We start from the raw sequence: 25,761 nt of genomic DNA, 5'->3' as shown, positions 1-25,761 counted from the left end.
TGGCCGTTGTTTTTTATCTCCTCATTTTTTTTAAGGAATTTGGGCCTTTTTAATTTCATTGCTTTCTTGGGCATTTTTGGCACAAGTTTTTTCACGTTCATTTTTTTTAACTGATTCTTCACGATCCTGGGCACTTTTGGCTTCTTCATCACTTTCCTCTGACTCCTGCTCTTCTGCGTCCGCTCCTCGGTACCGGCTCTGTGATGTTCATGCACTATTGACCATGAAAGAAATTGTGAGATAATGTAAGTGCGGAACAGCAAAACCATGGGATATTCCAGACTTAGATATAGAAACTCTGATAAAACAGGTCTGTTTTCATCATGTGTACTATAAGGCACTGCTCCAATATCTATTAATATAAAATTGCTAAATGTTTTCTCCGTGTTACTGATTTGGATTCTACTTGGAGTTGGACACAAGTCCATGTGCAGCAGCGTGTATGAGTATGCTGTCTTACAACGTGCATGTGCAGAAATATGTAACTGTATTAGATTGGGATATAAATTACACTTGTGGTCCCTTATGCCTGCAGGGGTGGGCAGGCTTAACCTCAGTACAGTAAGGTGTGCACATGTAATTGTAATACTCACCCTGGTGGTGCTAGGAGGTACTGCATGCTGTATGAGCTATCTTTCCTGACAGCTCTGTAAAAATTTAGATACAGTAATAAAGAATTGAAAAACAATTCCTCCACCACTTAGGGGCCTATTCATCATCACATGTTTTTCACAAAAGCATGTGAAAATTAAAATTTTCACATACTTTTGTAAAAAATAACTGTCAGGGCCATTCATCAAGTTCCGAAAAAGCATTTTTTTCGGAACTTGATGATGTTACTGCACACCACTCTGAGACGGCGTTCGGCCCCCGATAACCTTCACAGGCTGCTGTTTACACAGCACCCTGTAAAGATTTACAAGGCAGCCACACAGCACAGTGATCTAATCAGATCGCTACCTGCTGTGTCTGCACTGCAGGGCACTAGAGACATTTGGCCTGGCTCACCGAAAGAAAACAGGTGAGCCGGGCCAAGTAGATGCGGTGGCACGAAGGAGGCGGGTCAGACACCTGCAGGGGGGGGCAGAATATACACCCGCAGGGGAGGGGGGAGGGGCAGTGAAGTGTGCAGCCTGACTTCAAGCTGCGCAGCTTGAAGACATGCAGTGAAAAGTTTCTCGCTTACGAAAAACTGCTTCGTAGAAATAGCAGTTTTAATCAGAAGTGATAGTTTAGGACAGGAGGCATGATGAATGCCCCATACACACACCCCACAGTGGGAGGATCTAATGAGGCGATTCGCGATTAATTGCGTCATTGTGGTAAGAGACCTATAAGCCACAGAGGGGGCTGCCAGAATGTCGGCAAGCATGATCCATAGGTATCTATGCAAACACGTGTATCTGGCAAATATAGGAATAATATGTCACCCAGAAGCAGTCACAAGCTGTTACTTATCCATCTCCTGACCAGAGTGATAACATAAATCTTAGTCTAGCAGATGTGTCCTCCTGTACTAGACACAATTAAAGTGCAATTCATTGGGTATCAGTGAGGCACATCATAGCCAATATTCACAAGGCAACAGTTCCTGTTGAATTACTAGGCTGCATCCTTATGAATATTGGTTAAATCCGCAAAATGGTTTCCTGCATCGTGTGTATGGAGCAAGTGCACTTCAAGAACAGTAGATATTTGAGGTTTGAGCGCCTATAAAATGTAATATAATGTGTAGAGAATGTTTGTAACTTACCAGGCATGAATGAAAAGACACGCTCCCACCAGTATTGCAATGCACAGCATGCCTGTGCCAGCCATCACCACCTTAGCCACGATGCCCTGCCCTAGTATAACTGTTCAGGAAAGAAAGAAAGATAAGAGAAGCACATAGAGAGATTGTGATTTGTGCGAGGTGCCTACGTATGCTGTGATACTGCAGCTGATATCTGGCAAATGGGCTAGTACCGTAACATGTGGCACCTGCAAATAGCTGAGTTTGCCCGATAATGAGCCTATCAGGAAGATGGACACTGGGCACATAACTGCTGTCGGCCTATCACATGTGGTTATTTATGACCAGGCTAAGAATGAAGGAATCTTGTATAATTCCGAAACTGAATAATAATCCTGTCACAGCACCGTTTAAGAGACAGTGACCTGTACAGGCCTATGCGTGCCACCTGCAGAGAGGTTCTGTTTGCCTGAGGTGGCTTCTCTTACACACACTTCCATCCATATAGGAATTATGTACACTTTAGAGGGCTAATAATGTCATTTCCAGCCCACAAGGTAAATAACATTAATTTACACTTTTACATCAAAAGAATTGGGGCAGGGCATAAAATAAAATAATTACTGTACTTGAATCCCAATTAAAGCTCCTCTTCTCTATCAGATGGTACTTGTGAGCTTCTGACGATCCTTTAAAATAAAAAGAAATACATACATAAATATATATAAATCTGGGCACGTGTCTTTATTAAGAAAATATGGCCCACTATGGGGCATGCTTATGAAAATTTGCTGCCAGCCCCCCAACATTAAGACTCCTTATTGCCGCATTTAGCAGCAATAATGCAGTTATATAAGGCACAACGATCCATATGGCTACATACATTTCCAAATGAAATTACTCATGGCCACTTATATGGAACCACCTCTGAGTGACAAACAATACATGGACGAGCTCTGACAGTATCTCAGCGTACAGATGTGTCCTCTAGCATCATGTGAGATGTTTATATAGATGGTGTCTCATGGTCAGGTAATGGTTGTGGATGAGTTTTCCTGTGTCCCAGACACAGGGGCATATTAAGAGACGATAGGGGCTCGTGTGCATTCCCTGTCCGGAGACCCCTCCTCTCTCCCTGACTGGTGCTAGCGAGCTGAGCGCAGCAGTAGACTTTTGGCACTGTAGGCGATTTCCCTACTGCGCAAGCGCAAAACATCGGGAAAATGGCCAATTCTACAGCCGACACAGGTCTTCAGAGAAATAAGTATTAAAAATATGGGTGCAGGGTGTGGGGTGTGCAGTGCACACCCTGCACCCATTATAGAGACACCCCTGCCCAGGCAATATATTGTGTAAATTCAGCATACGATAACATGGAAATTGCTGTATAGGTGGATTATTACAGTATTGGCTATTATGGTGATGACCAGGGCCGGACTTGCAATACTCAGCCGCCTCAGGCATACTGGCACAGGGCAGTAGTAGTAACATAATGCTTAGTTGGGCTCATCTCAGTTGTTTTGTATATACGTTAGCAGCCTTGTGCAGCTGCAGTGGAACTGAATGCCCATATATGGTCATTGGTGTATTTCCTGAACCTCTGTATTGTGTTCATGATTTCTGTAACGTGCCTTGTGTCCCTCTGCAAAACAGCGCTATATAAATAAAATGATTATTATTGTTATTATTATTATTATCAGCGGTGGAATTTACCCATGGGCTGTAGGGATGCAGCCTCCTCAGCCAAATCCACCACTGCTGTGACCTCACAATGGCAGCGCTCCCTGCTAATCACATGCTGTACAGGCCGCCGTCCCCCTGCTATTACACCAGCCCTACCCAGCTTCTAGGGACTGCAGCCAAATACACCACTGCTGTGACCTCACAATGGCAGCGCTCCCTGCTAATCATATGCTGTACAGGCCGCCGTCCCCCTGCTATTACACCAGCCCTACCCGGCTTCTAGGGACTGCAGCCAAATACACAACTGCAGTGACATCACAATGGCAGCGCTCCCTGCTAATCACATGCTGTACAGGCCGTTGTCCCCCTGCTATTACACCAGCCCTACCCGGCTTCTAGGGACTGCAGCCAAATCCACCACTGCTGTGACATCACAATGGCAGCGCTCCCTGCTAATCACATGCTGTACAGGCCGCCGTCCCCCTGATATTACACCAGCCCTACCCGGCTTCTAGGGACTGCTGCCAAATACACCACTGCTGTGACCTCACAATGGCAGCGCTTCCTGCTAGTCACATGCTGTACAGGCCGTTGTCCCCCTGCTATTACACCAGCCCTACCCGGCTTCTAGGGACTGCAGCCAAATACACCACTGCTGTGACCTCGCAATGGCAGCGCTCCCTGCTAATCATATGCTGTACAGGCCGCCGTCCCCCTGCTATTACACCAGCCCTACCCGGCTTCTAGGGACTGCAGCCAAATACACAACTGCAGTGACATCACAATGGCAGCGCTCCCTGCTAATCACATGCTGTACAGGCCGTTGTCCCCCTGCTATTACACCAGCCCTGCCCGGCTTCTAGGGACTGCAGCCAAATCCACCACTGCTGTGACATCACAATGGCAGCGCTCCCTGCTAATCACATGCTGTACAGGCCGTTGTCCCCCTGCTATTACACCAGCCCTACCCGGCTTCTAGGGACTGCAGCCAAATCCACCACTGCTGTGACATCACAATGGCAGCGCTCCCTGCTAATCACATGCTGTACAGGCCGCCGTCCCCCTGATATTACACCAGCCCTACCCGGCTTCTAGGGACTGCTGCCAAATACACCACTGCTGTGACCTCACAATGGCAGCGCTTCCTGCTAGTCACATGCTGTACAGGCCGTTGTCCCCCTGCTATTACACCAGCCCTACCCGGCTTCTAGGGACTGCAGCCAAATACACCACTGCTGTGACCTCGCAATGGCAGCGCTCCCTGCTAATCATATGCTGTACAGGCCGCCGTCCCCCTGCTATTACACCAGCCCTACCCGGCTTCTAGGGACTGCAGCCAAATACACAACTGCAGTGACATCACAATGGCAGCGCTCCCTGCTAATCACATGCTGTACAGGCCGTTGTCCCCCTGCTATTACACCAGCCCTGCCCGGCTTCTAGGGACTGCAGCCAAATCCACCACTGCTGTGACATCACAATGGCAGCGCTCCCTGCTAATCACATGCTGTACAGGCCATTGTCCCCTGCTATTACACCAGCCCTACCCGGCTTCTAGGGACTGCAGCCAAATACACAACTGCTGTGACTTCACAATGGCAGCACTCCCTGCTAATCACATGCTGTACAGGCCGCCGTCCCCCTGCTATTACACCAGCCCTACCCGGCTTCTAGGGACTGCAGCCAAATCCACCACTGCTGTGACCTCACAATGGCAGCGCTCCCTGCTAGTCACATGCTGTACAGGCCGTTGTCCCACGCTATTACACCAGCCCTACCCGGCTTCTAGGGACTGCAGCCAAATCCACCACTGCTGTGACCTCACAATGGCAGCGCTCCCTGCTAATCACATGCTGTACAGGCCGTTGTCCCCCTGCTATTACACCAGCCCTACCCGGCTTCTAGGGACTGCAGCCAAATACACCACTGCTGTGACCTCGCAATGGCAGCGCTCCCTGCTAATCATATGCTGTACAGGCCGCCGTCCCCCTGCTATTACACCAGCCCTACCCGGCTTCTAGGGACTGCAGCCAAATACACAACTGCAGTGACATCACAATGGCAGCGCTCCCTGCTAATCACATGCTGTACAGGCCGTTGTCCCCCTGCTATTACACCAGCCCTGCCCGGCTTCTAGGGACTGCAGCCAAATCCACCACTGCTGTGACATCACAATGGCAGCGCTCCCTGCTAATCACATGCTGTACAGGCCATTGTCCCCTGCTATTACACCAGCCCTACCCGGCTTCTAGGGACTGCAGCCAAATACACAACTGCTGTGACTTCACAATGGCAGCACTCCCTGCTAATCACATGCTGTACAGGCCGCCGTCCCCCTGCTATTACACCAGCCCTACCCGGCTTCTAGGGACTGCAGCCAAATCCACCACTGCTGTGACCTCACAATGGCAGCGCTCCCTGCTAGTCACATGCTGTACAGGCCGTTGTCCCACGCTATTACACCAGCCCTACCCGGCTTCTAGGGACTGCAGCCAAATCCACCACTGCTGTGACCTCACAATGGCAGCGCTCCCTGCTAATCACATGCTGTACAGGCCGTTGTCCCACGCTATTACACCAGCCCTACCCGGCTTCTAGGGACTGCAGCCAATGCAGTCGCTTGAAGTCAACTTGTTGAGCTGTGCGCATACGCAGGATTGTGATCCCGCGCATGCGCATAATTACAGACCACCGCGGCAAATATTGGTAAGACACAGCCGATTATTATTTATTTGGATATTGTTAATAAAACATACAAAATAAATAAATTGAAGTTTTAAAAAATCGCAGCCATGCACCCACATAAACAAATATCATATATAATAATATATATCGTAAGTAACTGCTATATGTTGTATTCGTATTTTTCTCTATTTTAATAATTAAACATGATCTCAATGCTGCTACATTGAAAAAAATCCTACGACAGGAATAAAGCATTGTTGATGGTTTTACCCTGGCAGTGACATAATGGGATGGTGTTCTCAGAACAGGAATCGCATCGGTACTTGTATCACAGCGACATGCAATGTGGGTGGGTCAGTGTTCATTTTTGACTAATAGTAATTGTCGACTACATTTTTTTCTGGGACAAAATCGTAACAATAACAAAATATAAACATTTTAATAATGAAAATTGCAACAAAAATCTGTCTTCAATTTTTAATAAGTGACTAAGAGCCGGATTCAGTTTGAGCGGACCCGCAATACTTTTCCACCTCCCGGACTTTTCGCATACTTCGGCTGTTTTGCAGGCGGAAAAGTGTCGCTCGCGTGCCTGCGTATCATCGTATTCAATTTGAAAGTAGGCGAAAATGGGACCTGGTGAAACGTAAACAAGCGGAAAGTCATGTCAGATTTGGGGAAATCGGCCTGACACCCCCCAAAAGCTGCTAAATAGTGTTTTTGTATAAGTGGTGAAGAATAGAATTCAGGAGGTTTTTTTTACAGAAAATAACTTATCCCAGCAAATTTGGGGTACTTGAAAATGGGGATCAGCATATGTTAAAGTTGTTAAAGTTAAGTTTAAAAATTCGTGAAAAATCCACCTGCCGCAAGCACCTGCAATGAAAAAAACACCTGAGGAATACTTGGGGTCCCCCCTGTAGTCTAGTTCGCTAGTTTTTAACTTTGTACCCCAACTTTTTTTTTTTTCACCCCCAGTGATTTTTTGGGGTGTTCTTAAGTGTTTTTTTTTTTATTTTTTAACGCAGTTTACCTTTGGGGACTGTCTGAAGGCTGCACAGGGGTTCCCGCAATGTTGCACCCCAAAACCCCAATTCTGCATTTTTTTCTGCCTGCTTTTCATAGTCGAAAGTTTTTCGCCTATTACATTGCATTGACTTTCCACCTAGGCGGAAAGTCTTTCAAATTGAATACGGCGATACTTTGCCACCTGCCGAAATTACATCATTGGCGAAACTTTTTCGCCGATCTCGGCTTTTCGCTACAAATTGAATACGGGCCATAGACGAAAACTAATTTTGAAATACTTGTCAAAATTAACACTGGCTCTAAGAAACTTAGGGCATTAATCTGTAACTGAGCCTAGATTACTAAACACATACTGTAGTTACAGGCAGGGGCGCCGAGAGGGGGGGGGAGCAGGTACAGATTACTGGGGCCCGGGCTTCCTGAGGGGCCCGGCGGGGGCCCAGGTCCGGCGCCGCTCCCCCTCCCTCCCAGCAGCCCAGCACACAGCGTGTGTTGAGCTGCAGTGGAGACTGCTCGTGGCTGCCGAGCAGCAGCCACAGCAGTCTCCTATGCCTGTGGGGGGGAGCGATCACACTGATCGCGCCCCCCGTGGCTTCGAGCAGGGCTGAGGGGGCCCAGAGCGCCCCCTCCCCATCTTTTTTTCCGGGAAGGGGGCGTGGCCACGCCTCCCGCGATTAGGCCACGCCCCCTATTACCCGGGCCCGCCGCGGCTCTCAGCGGGCCTGGTTACAGGTATGTTGACTTCAAGTTCTCAAGCGAATTTTAGAGAAAAGTTCTTTAGTAAAATCTATTACAGTATCATTAAACTCATTTTAGACTAAACACTGACTAAAATTAGACTAGAATGAAAACTGAGGTCCACTAAATAAATCTGGACTAAAACAAAGCAAAAAGAGAGACCAAAATGTGCCTTTAAACCAACTACAATTTTAAATAAGTGACTCTAAGACTAAAACTAACTTTAAAATTCTTGTCAAAAATAACACTGGGGTAGGTAAACGCTTTGATAAATAGGGTTGTTTTCATTGGCAATAGGGCTCTCCTATGATAAATAAGCCCGTTAACCTATATGAATTAGTTTAGCAATCCTTATTAATAGAAAATCATCCAAATAATTCTCCATTACTTTCTGCTCTATATATAGGACGGCCTTCGGTCTCCGCGGTGATCAACATCACCAAAATTATAAACTTCATCAGCATACTCATCATTAATCCACTCTGTGACTCCTCCTCCCCAGATAACCACGCCTTCTTTTCCCGTTATCAGAGGCACACCACACAGCAGCAGCAATTTATTACCTCCTCCTAGTGTCTGTGATGTTATAATGACACCTATGACCTGCTGCAGGTGGCCAGCTAGCTGGGATTAGGCCCAATAGGTTTAAATGGTGTTTTAAATTGCTGACAAAACTGAAAATATATTTCACATCCATTGACTAAATTTTGTTTAGTACAAACAACACATGGTTTCATTTATTTTTTATTAAGGCTTTGTAAAAAAAATTTATCGAGATCTATCTTATTTATTCTAGATGACATCTCATCAAAGGGACAAGAGATAGGTTGTGTCTCCCACATCCAGATATTCCAAAATACGGAATATTCTGAAATACAGAATTTTTTTAACATGACTGAGATAGTGACACCTTTGCTTTCTGACGGTTCAGTGTACACAAACTTTGTTTAAGTAACAAAATGATTAATAATATTGTATATAATTATCTTCAGGCTGTGTGTGTAAGGTGTAAATGAACCATAAATGTTATTTCGTGTATGTACACAAACTTTGTTTGATGCACAAAATTTGTTAAAATATTGTATAAAATTAACATCAGGCTGTGTATATAAGGTGTATATAACACATAAATGCATTCTGTGTTTAGTTTTGTGTCCCATCCAAAAGATAACTCATTATGGTATGCAAATATTCCAAAATACGGAATTATACAATATCCATAATACTTCTGGTCCCAAGCATTTTGCATATGAGAAACTCAACCTGTATAGGCTACTTTAACATAATGACGGAATGTATTAATACAGAATTATCTATAAATAAATATAGCAGCACATGTTTGGGAAATCATTTGATATCCTCTAATAATTTATTTACCAAATCCAGTGACAAAAATGTTTTCCTTAGGACAGATACATTAGTTTTGCCCCTACACAGTTAATAAATTGTATGAATCACTTACATCAATAACTGATACTTAAAGGACAATTAATGCTCCTTAATAAATTACATCAGAAGGTTATTCTTGGATGTTCCTGCCATATATCCAACATGAGTTGGGAAACCCTGTGTAGATTCTAGCCAAAATACTTGGACAATTAGAAATATATATATATATATATATATATATATATATATATATATATAGTGTATATACAGTATAAACTTCATAGATTGTTCCAGCACAACCACCTAACAAAAGTTACCTGAACCCGGTGCCCTCACAAGGGTTACTCACGCTTATGCAAATATGTCCAAATGTAGTGCGTCACTCAGGATTAATAATAGCTCGCAACAGCACGATATTAATGTTTCAGTACTATTTATTTCAATACTTTCTTCAGTAGAAGACAGTACTGAAATAAATAGTACTGAAACGTTAATATCATGCTGTTGTGAGCTATTATTCCTGAGTGTCGCACTACATTTGGAGGGATATATATATATATATATATATATATATATATACATACACACACACATGCATACATGGAAACCCCACCCTACTAATTCTGAGTTTGCGGTTGGAGGAGTTAAGCTATAACTAAGACTATCATAAGAACGGCTGAGAACAGCAACCAAAGCGCCCCGTTACAACATAGTAATGCCTCTTCAGCTGCAAGTGGTGTTTTGCCTGAGTTGCGCATGTTCTGAATAACCCGTAGTTGCGTACGCTCAGCTTCGGAACATGTGTAGCGTGAAAACACGCAAGATGCGTCTACATAACTCACTTGTTTTCAATTCTGCAGCGGCCCCTAAAATTTGCTCTCATTGAGCATACATAATATAGAACTGGTTTTATATACAATATACAGCCCATACACTACTGTTTCTGTTCTTGTGTGCTTTGTTTCATTCATTGACTTCCATTATTAAATTTAAATGTTGTTTCTTATTTTTATTTTTTTTAATTGCAGGTGGAGAATAGACCAAAGCATTATGGAAGAGAGTAAGTAAGCAACAAAGACTGTTTATTTTTTTTCATAATAAGAATCTGTATTTATGATTTGGGTGTTTACAGTTTTTGCCTACATTTATTATGCAGCTGTTCTAGGACCTATATTTAAATGCACAGAACTGTATATATTGTTACCCCAATTTCTGCAGAACTACACGTCTCTTATTCTAGTACAAAGTGTACAAAATATTTGTGTAAAAGTCTCTCCCCCGTCCACACAGCAGCCCTGTCTCAACCTTTCATGGAAACTTTGAGTGATGTTTCCTTTATTTTTGTGTTGTTCCCCTCAATGTGTTTTATTATTTAGAGTACTACAATATAACATTAGTTCAAGTGCTCTTTGTAACATAACATTTTCTTTCGATAATACTGCACAAATCTCACTGCCAGCTGTCTGTTATTATACCTGCCTCACTAAACTTTCATAGAAACATTTAATATTTTTCCCAAAATGCTCAGTCCTTCATGTGATGATATCAGAATGTTATACAAGATAGTTTTGTCATTTATTTATTTTAGTAACTTCATTTGAGATTTCTGTCTGGTTAAAAGATACACACATCAAAACACATTACAGTGTTAAGGGGGTGGGGGCATTGGAAGAATGAATCACAAGTGTCTACACTTATTTTGTTCAACAACAACGCTATATATGTACAGTACTACCATTATAACATCTTTTACACTGGCATTATCAATTTTAAGACGTGAAGAAAAGGAAAGAAAAGCATACTTATCTCTTTGGGTGGTATCCAATTAGCCCCGAACATTGTTCTGGCGCTAATGAATCCCTGCAATTGGCGAAAAACAGGGATTATACCCATTTTTCGCCAATATTTTTCTCACCCTATCCTATTATTTCGAACGAAATAAGCCCCGAAGTGCCACCCGACACCGACACTTATCGTGGATAATTTTCAGGTCCTGATGTGTCCCGAAAAAGAATCCACTGTAAGTGGTGTTTTTTCACCCCAAAAAAGGCGAACACACATAGGTCTGTGAGCTTATCGCCGACCCTATGTGTTTTCGTGAGATATATCCTATTATTTAGTTCAAAATTATAGGATAGGGTGAAAAAAAAGCATCAGTGAAAAACGGATAATCTGCGAAAAATCCCTGTTTTTTGCTGATCGTAGGGATCCATTAGCGCCCGAACAATGTTCAGGGCTAATTGGATACCACTCCCATGGTTTGTCTGTTATTACCCAGTCTTGTTTTATTAGTGTTCTGTTACCGTTTTGTTCCAAATTATAAAGTGCAACTGAATATGCTGGTACTATATAAGTAACTATAAATAAATAAATACTGATTCAGACTCTTCGGGCGTTATCACTCTGTTTTATAATTAGTAACAATTATATTAAGTTTGAATCCCTTATTCATTTAATGAGATGCTATTATTTCTAAATAAAACAAGCAACCCAAAATATTACAATTGTTAAAGGTGAGATGTGTGAAATATAAAGTAGTGGAAAAATAAAATCTATATTAAAAAATAATCTCCCTCTCCTGAAAAATTTACATAGGAAAATTCCGTTGCAAATGTTGTTATAACGTGAAATCATATGGTGCTGAGGTCAGCATTCATCAGGGGATCTCTTTATAATAAGATATATCATCCATATATACAGTGCATGAGGAAAAAAGGAGTTTTCTCTGGGGACGATTCAGCTATACGCAAGCAGCTGCTGGAACATCAAGTGATATTTCTTACCTGTAATATAACACATAGGTGTCATCATGCGAGGCTCCTACTAGCCCTTGCACTGAATTGTATCTGCCTTTAATACTCTTACTGGTGACTAAATATAATAAAGATTGCTGAATGATCTCTGGCGCTGCTTATCACAGGGATAGAAAACCGCCATGACTTGGGTTTTCAGTTCTACTTCTTAAAAAAATCTAATTAGAAATATCTAAAAATAGATGTAAAAGATGTATGTATAATACATTTGGTTGGTGGCCTTTAGAATAGAAAAAAAATATTTTATTTGAATAGAGAGATAAACCTCTTACATTTTGCAGAAGGATCTTACTATGTTTTGTATCGGACATCTTCTATAGCCAAACTTTGTGCAATTGCACTCAAAATGTCGCAGAGAAAACAGTCATCGTTGATTGAAAAGACTACATCCACATCAATAATGTGTCCCTGCTGCAGTCTTTCTGGATTGACAAAGAAGTCCTAGTAGAACCGAAGTACTTGATGCGCGTTTCACCACAGGTGTACTGCACACTTCACCAGAAAACTAAAAGTGATGAGTTAGTTGTGCTGGAAACTTTACACGTATGGGCTGATTCTAAGCTGGGAGCAAATAACTGTGGACCTTGGTAAAGCCATGTTGCACTGCTGGTGGAGCAGATTTTAAATGTGCAGAGAATTATATTTGGGAGGGGGGTGTCCAAACTTAAATTACAGTGTAGAATAAAACTGTCCAAAATGTGTTGGTACATGCAAAAGCAGCCAGTATTTATCCTGCATGAAATAAAATAAAATAAATGTATTTGCACCCCTTGCATTGCAACATGGTTTGTTCCAGATACAAAGCTACTTACTATTTTTTATTTGCTTCCAACTCAGAGTAAGCCCCATAGTGTTAAAATGTCATTGACTGATTGTGGCATGGTTGTTCAGTCAAAGATCATTTTTATTTCCATAGTATTAAATACCATACTTAATATTTCCATAGAATTCAAACGTGCATTGTAAAAAAAATATAAAAAAATAGCATATTCAATATTGCCAAATAGTTCATACATATATTGTTTTTGGTGAGTAGAATTATTTTCGTGTTTGGGCATAATGAAACTAAGAGGTTTTTAATGAAGATAATAACTTAGAACTTACAGCCTTTCTTTAAGAATTTGAAAATTTGGTTCTGAACTAAAATGAACTAACCCAGAGTTTAATAATATTGCATATATTTAACATTTTTCTATTGCCAGGTGTTATGGAGAATAAATATAAACATATTTACACTAGACACTTAAGAGATTACGCCCCCTTTTTTAGATTTATTTTATTATGCATAATTAAGTAGTGGGCACATTTAAGCTAAATTATTTGGTTGCATTTAAAATAATATTTTGTAATACAGTATTTGATGAAAAGTTTGAATGCACAGTTTCAGACACACAATTTAAAATATAGACTTGGGTTACACTTTACTACTCTAACAAATGAAGGGTAGGTGCTATGGAGTAAGTGAGTAAGGGGCCAGTAGACTTGAATCGGACGGATCTCTGTGCGAGGACACTAACAGTGGGTTTTTGCATGCACAGCAGCGCAGTTGCGAATTTAGGTATTTTTGTGTATCTCTGTCCTGTTCTGAGTTGCCCGTAAGTTGCCTGGATTGGTCTTTCTGTGAAATTGGGCGTTTCGGGGTGGGAACTGGCTGATTATAATGCCTTGACTTGGAGTGTCATGGGTGTGTATAAAAAGCTCTGTGCCATTCTGTCTTACGTACGTACATATGTGCGGTGAAGGGACATTATTCTCTATAATCATTCTAAGCATCAATTGTCCTAATGAATAGTGGGATGACCTGAGTGTAGTTTATTAGCTGAGAAACTATTCTTTATATATTGGGTAGTATAAAACATTTTCCATACTAAGGACCAGAGGCTTCAATCAAACATATTATCATAAACCTGCTGATTTACCATCTGCAAACTGTATTCTAATATTCCCCCTCACATTTTAAGAGCTCCAAAACTAAAAGTATAGACTCTCAGCATATCAGAAAACCTTAGGCTGGGTACGCATTAGAACAACGCGCAATTGACACGATGGTCATTTCTGATTTCCCTTCATCCCAGAACAGACGATATATAGCATACACACTAAGCCTGTGGTTCCCAAACTTTTTTGCATCACGGCGCCCTAGAGTATCAGCATTTTTCCACGGGACCCCTGGGCCAAAAGTTTCTTATTGAGAAAGCCATTAGCACTGGTTTTGCCTATCACACTTACTAAAAATTATTTTATTTGGTACTTGACAACCAACCCCAGGGACCCCTGCAAGTGCCCTGCGGCACCGGTGCCACGGAACCCAGTTTGTGAACCACTGCACTATGCAATCCTCCGAACGATGGCACGATATATCATGTTGGGGGATTGTATCCAATTAATCTTTTCTCCTGTACACACTATGCAATCATCATGTAGGTCACTGGCGGCTCAGGTGATGTCTTCAGAGGAAAGATTGGACACCACATCGTTCATGACATATTCCCATCTGACATGCAGCACATCAAATTAGAAGATGGGATGGACAACGCGTACACATTAGATTATATGGACCATACTGTATGTCATTCCAATTCGCCTCAAAATGACAAATCTTCCAATATATCATCTAATGTGTACCCCACCTAAGTCTTTATGCAACCTTTGCAAGTGAAAAATGTCAGCCCACCTTTCTTTTTTTCTAATACCACAAGAGGGCCTCATTGAGCTAAAATCCTAATATTAGGAGCATATTTACAAAAACGGTGGATTTACAAAACGCTCAATTTTTACAGAATTTGCCAGATTTAAAAGGGCAATATCACTTAATGCAAAAGAAACCTTATTTGTTGCTTTTTTAAATATGACAGGCAAAATCTGTAAAAATCAAGAGTTTTGTAAATCCACTGCTTAGTAAATAGACCCCTAAGCCTCAATCTGATTAGTTTGCGGTTCACCAATATTGATCAAACTACACAAAGAGCTATAGATATTTAGAAGAGAGACTGTGTTTTTTTTATAAATTTAAGGGCAGTTCATGTTTTATTATTGATGTATTAAAAGTTGTTAATTACATTTTAACTATCTGACTCATTTTGATAACATGTGCAACTATATCTCCTTTAGAGCTGTCTTTTTCTTTTGTGGTTAAATATTGTGTAAATCATACAGAGCTTTAATTGAGACAGCTGCTTTGATACCTTGTTTATAGCACCACTAGGTTCAATTTGTGTTGTTTTTCGTTTTTAAGTAGGTGTTACAACAATGTAATTGTCACTGCACAATATTACACCTTCAGTCAGCGTACAAGCTTATAAATATTTGAAGCTTACCCTATCTCACATTCAAAAATTTGTATATTTTTTGATGGATTCTTTAATGTGAATTGATAGCATGATCCCATTATTTTTAAAAGATATAGGGGTCTATTCATTATGTTAATTATCAGGGGTCTGAACGAACCCTGATAATTAACATTGCTTCTCGCTGCGAGCGCCGGAGCAATTCATCATTGCTCCGGTGCGGAAACAGCTGATCCAAAAATCAGCTGTCTCCACCGAACTTTTCATTGCTTCTTTCAGAGCAGTGAATCTACAGGTCACACAAGAGCCCCGGCAGAAGGAGCCGGACAGGGGCGGCAGGGCCGGTCCTAGCCAATTTGGTGCCCTAGGCAAGATTTTGTCTGGTGCCCCCTAGCAGATAATCCCACCACTAATCTTAAAATGGGTACTCACCTGACAGATATATCTGCAGATCGACTGATCTTCAGATTATGGTTGTTCATACACTCTGAACAAACATCATCTGCGGTCCTGCTGACCGGGGGTCACACAGCAACCCCCTCCCTGCCAGCCTCTGCAGCAAGTGTAAGGGTGGTCGGCTGATCGCCCATACTCACAGTACGATGAGCAGATATATCTGCCAACGGCTGTGCTGCACAGCCGGTGCGATATGTCTGTGAATGACATTGTTCACGGACATATTGTGTGTACGGGATATGTTCGGCATGTTGGCAGTCGGGATACCGATACTTACAATGCTGGCTCCGGAATCCTGACGCCGGCATCCAAACCGCTAGGATACCAAAAAGATATATATATATATATATATATATATATTGTTACAGTGTGTATATTAAAATATCACCATATAATGTAGAATATATTAAAATCAATTTATAATATTAATTGCTTATCCCAGTGCCCAGAGAACTGGTTATTCCAGTCCACACCAGCATACAGATATACACACACACACACACATATAATATGCGCACAATGTATATACACACAACACACACACATATATGTGTGAAATATACACATATAAATATACAGTCAGGTGCATAAATATTGGGACATTGACAGAATTTTCATATTTTGGCCTCTATTCACCACCACAATGGCTTTGAAATGAAACAAACAAGATGTGCTTTAACTGCAGACTTTCAGATTTAATTTGAGGGTAATTACATCCAAATCAGGTGAACAGTGTAGGAATTACAACGGTTTCTATATGTGCCTCCCACTTTTTAAGGGCCCAAAAGTAATGGGACAAACTAAACAATCCTAAATCTAACTTTCACTTTTTAATACTTTGTTGCAAATCCTTTGCAGGCAATTACAGCCTGAAGTCTGGAACGCATAGACATCACCAGACGCTGGGTTTCATCCCTGGTGATACTCTGCCAGGCCCCTACTGCAAATGTCTTCAGTTCCTGCTTGTTCTTGGGGCATTTTCCCTTCAGTTTTGTCTTCATCAAGTGAAATGCATGCTCAATCAGATTCAGGTCAGGGGATTGACTTGGCCATTGCATAACATTCCACTTTTTAGCCTTAAAAAACTCTTTGGTTTGTTTTTGCAGTATGCTTCGGGTCATTGTCCATCTGCACTGTGAAGCGCCGTCCAATGAGTTCTGAAGCATTTGACTGAATATGAGCATATAATATTGCCCGAAACACTTCAGAATTCATTCTGCTGTTTTTGTCAGCAGTCACATCATTAGGAACCAGTTCCATTGGCAGCCATACATGCCCACGCCATGACACTACCACCACCATGCTTCACTGATGAGGTGGTATGTTTTGGATCATGAGCAGTTCCTTTCCTTCTCCATACTCTTCTCTTCCCATTACTCTGGTACAAGTTGATCTTTGTCTCATCTGTCCATAGGATGTTGTTCCAGAACTGTAATGGCTTTTTTAGATGTTATTTGGCAAACTCTAATCTGGTCTTCCTGTTTTTGTGGCTCACCAATGGTTTACATCTTGTGGTGAACCCTCTATATTCACTCTTGTGAAGTCTTATCTTGTTTGTTGACTTTGACACATATACACCTACCTCCTGGAGAGTGTTCTTGATTTGGCCAACTGTTGTGAAGGGGTTTTTCTTCACCAGGGAAATAATTCTTCTGTCATCCACCACAGTTGTTTTCCGTGGTCTTCCGGGTCTTTTGGTGTTGCTGAGCTCTCCGGTACGTTCTTTCTTTTTAAGAATGTTCCAAACAGTTGATTTGGCCACACCTAATGTTTTCGCTATCTCTCTGATGGGTTTGTTTTTTGATTTTTCAGCCTAATGATGGCTTGCTTCACTGATAGTGACAGCTCTTTGGATCTCATATTGAGAGTCGACAGCAACTGATTCCAAGTGCAAATGTCACACCTAGAATCAACTCCAGACCTTTTACCTGCTTAATTGATAATGAAATAACGAGGTAATAGCCCACACCTGTCCATGAAATAGCTTTTGAGTTGATAGTCCCATTACTTTTGGCCCCTTAAAAAGTGGGAGGCACATATAGAAACCGTTGTAATTCCTACATCGTTCACCTGATTTGGATGTAATTACCCTCAAATTAAATCTGAAAGTCTGCAGTTAAAGCACATCTTGTTTGTTTCATTTCAAATCCATTGTGGTGGTGAATAGAGGCCAAAATATGAAAATTCTGTCACCGTTCCAATATTTATGCACCTGACTGTATATATATTTATATACACATACATATATATATATATATATATGTATATATATATACATATATACACACACCCATATATATTGTAAAGATATAGGAAAGTGCACAAATGAGCATAGTATAAAAAGCACTTTACTATAATAAAAAAGCACACATGCATCCAAATTAGCAGCAATAAGTACATTTAATCAGCACCAACGTCCGCGTCTCCAGAACACACAGCTTTCGCACTTTCCGTAGCCGTGATCTATAAAAAGATGTCATAGTGGATGGCTTCATTCAACCCTCTGGGCCAAATGGTATCGAGTTTGTATATCCACATAGCTTCTTTATGTAAAAGTAGTTTAGCTCTATCGCCTCCCCTTTGTAGCGGTGGTATTCTATCTATAACCATACATCGCAAGGAGGAAAGTTGATGTTTACATTGAGCAAAATGTCCGGCAACTGGTTTATCTGATTCCCCTGAACTTAGGGTCTCATTCAGACCCGCTCACGAGCGCTGTACGCCCGCAAGCAGGTCGATGGTGCCCAAGTGTGCATGCGCACGACGGAGGGAGCTCCGCCGTGCGCATGCGCGAGACCCGGCGAGCGGCGGGGAAGCCGTCGCTCCAGGTCTCGCACCAAAGGGGGCGTGCTGTCGATGGAGAGTGACAGCACGCCCCCTTTGGTGGGCATGTCAGGGGCGTGGCTGCTCAGACGTAGGGGTTCCCATGGGAACACCTACCGTCTGGGTTCGGCCCCACTGACATCACTAGGAGTGATTTTGGCTCTGATAGAGCCAAAATCACTCCAGGGCTTGCGACCACGAGACCCTACCGCAAGGGCCTCGTCGCAAGCTACGATGGGTGGTAACCCACAGCTATGCGAGCGTCCAAGAGGCCGCACTAATAAAAAAAAAAACGCCCTGATTCAGAGCGGGCGCTCGTTCAGAGCGTCCGGCTCTGAATCAGGCCCTTAATGCTAACCTAATAGTAGAACGATGGTTTGCAGAGACCCCCTGGCCGACCTATTATTTCGGCCAGGGGGTCTCTGTTCCAACCGGTTGTACGATATTTGGACACATTCCTGCAGCCATGTGTGAAACACATACAAAGTTTTATCAAGGACACTGGGGATTTTGTTAAAGATCTTAGTTCCCTGGTGATAGATACTGATGCTCATCTACTTGTAACCATGGATGTGTCTTCACTGTACACTGTGATACCTCATGTTGAAGGTATACAATCGGTTAAGAAAGCTCTGAAATTATACCATCATGGCCTACCTCCGATTGATTTTTTGCTTGAATTGCTTGAGTTAACACTCACATGTAACCATTTTAGATTTGGTGATCGATGCTACCTCCAAACCTCTGGTACTGCGATGGGGAGTAACATCGCTCCTGCATATGTGAACATGTATATGTTATGAATGAGTATGAGAAGCGATATATCTACCCGAGGTTTGGGGGTACCATTGAGTACTATAAGCGCTACATCGATGATGTATTCATCGTGTGGTGGGGTGATGTAGTTTCTGCTCAGGAGATGCTTACATTTTTGAATAATTTAGAGACACCTATTCGTTTCACTATGCTGTATGATAAATGCCAGATTAACTATTTGGACGTGACTGTGTTCGCCACCAACTCGGGTTATGGGTACCGACTGTTTAGAAAAACCACTGGAATACACTTTTAGACTACAATAGTTATCACCCAAGGCCTCTTAAAGAAAGTTTGCCAATATCTCAATTTATTAGAGTTATGAGGAACAACTCAAATCCAGAAACAATGGAAGTGCAGTTATGTGAAATGCAAAAGAGATTTTTGGATAGAGGCTACCATCCTAATATTATTGATAGATGTCTTTCACAAGCTCACAACCTCTATAAAGATGGTAATCCACGTAAGAACACCAATGATGAGAAAAAATTTGTATTTCTGACAACTTTTGTTACTGGAAGTCATGCCACCAGGAAGCGATCCAGAAGAACTGGGAACTGGTTAAGACTGATCCATTTCTGAATAAAGTTTTACTGAAAAAAACCCTTATTGCATACAGGAGGGGTCCGAACTTGATGGATATGCTGATGCGCCCTAATATGCCGATGGTGAATACTAAGGAAAGTTGGTTAACCACCACTAGAACTGGGTGTTTTCGTTGTTTAAATTGTATTACGTGCAGGAGTATGAATGTTGGTACATACTTTGCACATCCACACAACGGACAAAAAATCATGATCAAACATCGATTGTCATGTACATCGGATTTCGTGGTGTATATATTGATATGCCCATGTTCCTTGGTCTACGTCGGTAAGACCATTTGCTCATTTCGAGAGCGATTTGCAAACCATCGCTCTATTATTAGGTTGGCATTAAGTTCAGGGGAATCAGATAAACCAGTTGCCCAACATTTTGCTCAATATAAACATCAACTTTCCTCCTTGCGATGTATGGTTATAGATAGAATACTACCGCTACAAAGGGGAGGCGATAGAGCTAAACTACTTTTACATAAAGAAGCTATGTGGATATACAAACTCGATACCATTTGGCCCAGAGGGTTGAATGAAGCCATCCAGTATAACAACTTTTTATAAGGGGTGCACTCTGAAAACCATCTTGTGATATACTATATGCCTCGAATATTTTTATATACCCTTAGATATTATGAGGGTTGGATTAACTGAACTCCAATTGTTTTAGGTATTATATGGAAGACCTGGAACTATTGTGGCTATTTTCGTGTTTTTTTGGATTTTTCTGTTTGGATTTTTTGTTTGTTTTTTGATTTTTTCAGTGGTCTCTGGACAGTTGGTGCCTAAAATAAATAATACTGATAGTGGGTGCGGATATACTGTATGTATGTATACATGATTTTGTATATATGCGCCCGCACTGGTTTGTATTTTATGTAATTTTCTGATATGATTATTTTTTATAAGGGAATATATGTGATTGACAGCTATACATACCCCGTATTTTATAATGAGTATTGTAAGACCTGCATGTCCCGGTTTTGAGAATGACTTTGTGACATGATTGGATTAAAATTGTTTTATTACTATGTTAGGTTGCTAGGCTACATAATGTTAACATTTAAGTCCGGCTGCTAAGGGGGCTGGCCCTTTGGTAATAGTGGTCACTAGGTTACGGGACGCCTTGTGTGCGATATGATGGTTGGTTAAGATGTCACGTGTCTTTGGTCACAGGGAGTGACGCAAGCCCTGTGCGCAAAGCATGTGTGCTATGGGGGACGCCATGGTGATGTACTCCGTGGATATGCAGGTCATGAATACATAGATGTTTGTTTGTTTAATGTTAAATGTGTCTATGCCTGGTTTTGTATGTTTTTTTCATACTGCTTAGGAGGAGGGTGTATGGGTATTTAATGGTGTTGTATGCAGTTGATTATTGCACCTTGACAAAGGTCCCAAGAGGACCGAAACGCCGGATTAATGTTCTATGGAATAAAGTTGTCATTTGATTGAAGTCTGGTGAGTGCACCCCTACAAATATTTTATATATATATACATACAGATATATACACATATTAATATACAGTAATATATATATATGTGTATATATATATATATATATACACATATACTGTACATATATATATATATATATATATATATATATATATAACTGCATCCCTCTCTGCCTAGTGAGAGCCCAGGCCCCTCCCCCATCCTAGTCTGAGCTAATTTACTGTAAGACTCTCTCTCGTTTGGTGGTCTCTCGTCAGCCTGGCTGGTGTAGGAGTTGCTGGGACCGTCCTGCCTTCTGGGCTGTGCTGCAGTGCCCCTGGTGACTGGTCCGATGGTCGTTTGGCGGTGGGTGGTAAATACGGACGCGGAGCCGTGAGGCTCCGCAAAGGATCATGGGAGGAGTGGCCGTAGCTGGGCATGCGCAGCATACCCTCCTGCGGCCGCGGACATCTTCCTCGTCCCCTGTAAGACAGAATGAGTGACCTGTCTGTGCTTCACCTGCGGCCGCGGCCATCTTCATCATCCCTTGTAGCCAGAATGAGCTTCTGTGCGGAAGCTCATTCTGACCTGTCTGCTTGAGCTCCGATCGCGGTAGCGGTGGGGGAGAGCGGCAGAGCCGTGGGATGCCCCTAGGCATTCCAGATGCCCTAGGCATTTGCTTAGAATGCCTATGCCTAGGGCCGGCTCTGAGGGGCGGAGGGATTTGAAAGGATCCCTCTTTGCAACGCGGGACTCCTTTTGATAGGGAAGGAGCAGGTTGCAAGCCCGGAGCAGGAGCACTCGCCTTCTGAAGATGAGAATGCTCCCGCACTCAAGCTCCGTAAGTATGGTATTTTTTGGAGCTTGATGAATTCTGTCACCATACTAGTGTATGGGGACAGCAGGCCAATTCCGCCAGAGGATATCTATGATATCTCCTGCTACACCTTCTTGATGAATGGCCCGATAGCTTAATTTTTACAACTGCATGTTCAAGTGATGATGAATAGGCCCCTTAATAATAAATGATTAGATTTTAATATTATTTTTCCTATAAATGAGATATAGTTATACAGTCTAAGCTTACAATTATTAATGGCATTAAAAACGCAGTCTCCTCTTGCCCAAAGTGCTGCCTAGCTTGGTTACTAGTAAAAGCATTTCTCTGTCTATGGCAATAGAATCCATTGGTTACAGTGACCCCATGCTCACTAAACATGCGCTAAGGGAGGGTAGCATCTTCTGAATGCTGCCTGCTCTTCTTACTTGTGTCCTCCATAAGCCACTGACTACCACTTGATGTCAACCACAATTGCATTTTACATTTGGAGTTGTATTTGCTAATGCTAGAGGGTTACCAGCTTTAACCACCAACGGCTCTGTTATCAATCTTTTATTTACTAAACTAACGTGAAAAAGGGCGTTGTCACACACGTTTCACATTATTTTAGTTTCAGAGAAATGTATTAAAGGGAAATTGTAGTAGTTTTCGTGAAAAACGACTCTAAGCTTTTTAATTCTCATTTCTTTAGCAAGCAGATCGCATTTCCCAAACTTGTAATGGGAAATGCGATCTGCTTTACATTTGCTAAGGGGCATTTGTAAAAAAAACAACCGGTGGGAGCCCTGCTATAACATCGCCATTCAGAGATAGCGTTAAGTAGGGTTCCCCAGCTCCTGCTCCGCTCTGACAGGCAGAGCGGATTCGGGAGCTGGCCCCCTGTGATCAGCTTTGTGGTCTAATTAGAACACAAGTTGATCATTGCAAAAAAAGAATAGTTAAAAAAAAAAAAAAAAAACACTTACCTGCAGCCGGGGGTCTGCCGATCGGTGAGCTCTTTCCTCCGGTCAGCTGGTTGCCAGGTCTACTACACTCTGACCCCGGTCAGCTGTGTTGTTAACCGTCATCTCTCATCTCAGTTTACAGGACAGCTGACCGTGGTGGCAAACCAGGAGCGGGGATCAGTCTCAGGGGTGGTTGGGAGGGCGTCCCAGGGGGGGCATTCCGGTAGCGCTATCCGGCCTTGGCGCATGAGTAGAAGCACTCTCACTGTATTTTTTGCAAAATACAGTGAGAATTGTGCGATGATGACAGTTTTCTCACAAGCTCTGTCCCTGCTTGAGAACGTTGTTACATTCTCGTGATAATTCCTAGACTCACTATGCTAATTTAGGTGAACTTATCACACTACAATCTGCATTTGAAATGTAGTAAATAGGGGCCCAATTGTCATTCCTAAATAGAATTGAATATAAACCTTATTCACTTATCACCTGTCTCTGGTTCTCTCAGTCATACACTGACATAAAGTTCATTATGTTCTGTTTCCTATCCTATGTAAACTCAATAAGAGAACTATTTATTACTGGTAGTTTATTCGTCAAACGTAGTAATTATACAGTCATTTATGTCACCTTGGCACCTAGCACACTGCTATTGTGCTACCTCCATAAAGATAGAAAACAGGAAGACAGCTAAAGAGGAAACGTTTTACCTTGTGTTCCCCATTCACTGCTCGGAAAGAAAAAATAGCTGAATGTTTGTTCCATATGTGCAAAACATCTCCCTGCTTTGTTCTCATTACTTCTCAGTATAGATGTATTAGAGCATTGCACTTCCTGGCCCATTCATGTAGAAGAATTGCAGTGGGTTGTACCACAATAGCAAAATGGTACAACCCCTGGGACATACTTGCCGACCTTTTGGCTGTGAGAATTCCAATTGCTCCGTTAACCACCTTGTTTATGTGCGATCAACATATAGTAGACTGTGAATAAGCTACTTTTGGCTATTTAGCTGTTGAACAACAAATTCCAGCATACTCCGCCAACATGGGGGTAAATTAATCAAACAATCCCAACTTCAGAGTCACAACAGCCATAGAACCTAAGCAGTTGTATCTTTTATAGAAAGATTCAAATGCACTATGGGCCTTTTTCAGAGTTGTAAGCTATTACTGCTGCAGCTGCGATTTTTTCAGCTGAGGATGTGTGACAACATGCTAATGCAAAAGCCGACCAGAGCCATCACAGATATACTCAACTGCGTACGCATATGCAGCATCGGACGCAAATCCTGCAAACATCGACTCCTTGAGTGAGTCTATAGTCACTCAGAATGGCCGACGTAACTGAGACGCCGGAGCCATGTTTCATGCGGATTTGTTCGCAGATGCAGGATGTGACACGCCCCTGAAATGGTCAAGACACACCTGCGTTTTTGTCCGACACTCCCTGTTGCCTCCCCCAAATGCTCCCTGCTTGTCAATCACACTGTGAATATAGACTCGCAGCGTGCGACTACGGTAGCGTAACTTGACGCATGCGCTGTGCAACTCAGATTCATGTGCAGTGGCACAAAATGGCTCATCATGCGAAAAAATCGGCATTGCGTACGACTTTAAATTAGGCCCCAGGTACGCTGATACCTGTATTGTGATTAGTTCATACGCATGTTCGCATTGCAGCAATTGCAGAAGGTGCAAGTTCTGAATGTAGCTATGCAATATATGTAATTCCTATGTCTCAAATGTCTAACCTGGTGATCCTAGTGACTTCAGATAGACATTTTCAGCATTCAGCACTTTGCCCTGTATTTCATACACAGTTGATGTTATTGGTGTTTGATTAGTGTCATTACATGTGTCATTCCTCAGGTTTCATGGCATCATTTCTCGGGAACAGGCAGATGCATTGCTGTGCTCTGCAGAAGGATCGTACATCATTAGGGAAAGTCAGAGACAACCTGGCTGCTACACACTGGCCTTAAGGTATTTGGTGCATGGCAGCTAACTGTAATTTATATTGTTACTAGGGGTGTGCACCGGCCACTTTTCGTGTTTTGTGTTTTGGTTTTGGATCTGGATCTTTCTTCGTGTTTTGGATCTGGATTGGTTTTGCCAAAACCACCCTTCCGTGTTTTGGGTTCTGGGTTTTGTGTTTTGGATCTGTATTTTTTTGAAAAAAAGCATAAAAACAGCTAAAATCACAGAATTTGTAGGTTTTTCTGCTCCTATGCTATTATTAACCTCAATAACCTTAATTTCCACTCATTTCCAGTCTATTCTGAATACCTCACACCTCACAATAGTGTTTTTATGTCCAAAAGGTTGCACCGAGGTAGCTGGATGACTATGCTAAGCGACACGAGTGGGCGGCACAAACACGTGACCCATCTAGGCGTGAAACTGCAGTGGCAGACAGGATGGCATTGAAAAACTAGGCCCCAAACTGTACATAATGCAAAGAAAAAAAAGAGGTGCAAGATGGAATTGTCC

General features: G+C 42.1%; 1 long non-coding RNA gene across 1 annotated transcript; it reads right to left on the bottom strand.

The window, feature by feature from the left end:
* Window positions 1-24,065, bottom strand: LOC148507909 (uncharacterized). The gene is made up of 4 exons (XR_015869658.1): window positions 23,980-24,065; window positions 2,362-2,421; window positions 1,754-1,853; window positions 1-214 (listed from the first exon to the last, which is right to left on the bottom strand). It is a non-coding gene; the product is annotated as an uncharacterized LOC148507909 (long non-coding RNA).
* Between the last annotated feature and the right edge of the window lie 1,696 nt (window positions 24,066-25,761).

Source organism: Taudactylus pleione, unplaced genomic scaffold (assembly GCF_031769625.1).
Source record: "Taudactylus pleione unplaced genomic scaffold, aTauple2 ptg000380l, whole genome shotgun sequence".
NCBI lineage: Eukaryota > Metazoa > Chordata > Amphibia > Anura > Myobatrachidae > Taudactylus > Taudactylus pleione.
The sequence above is the reverse complement of the archived record's forward strand: the minus strand, read 5'-3'. Positions and strand labels throughout refer to the sequence as shown.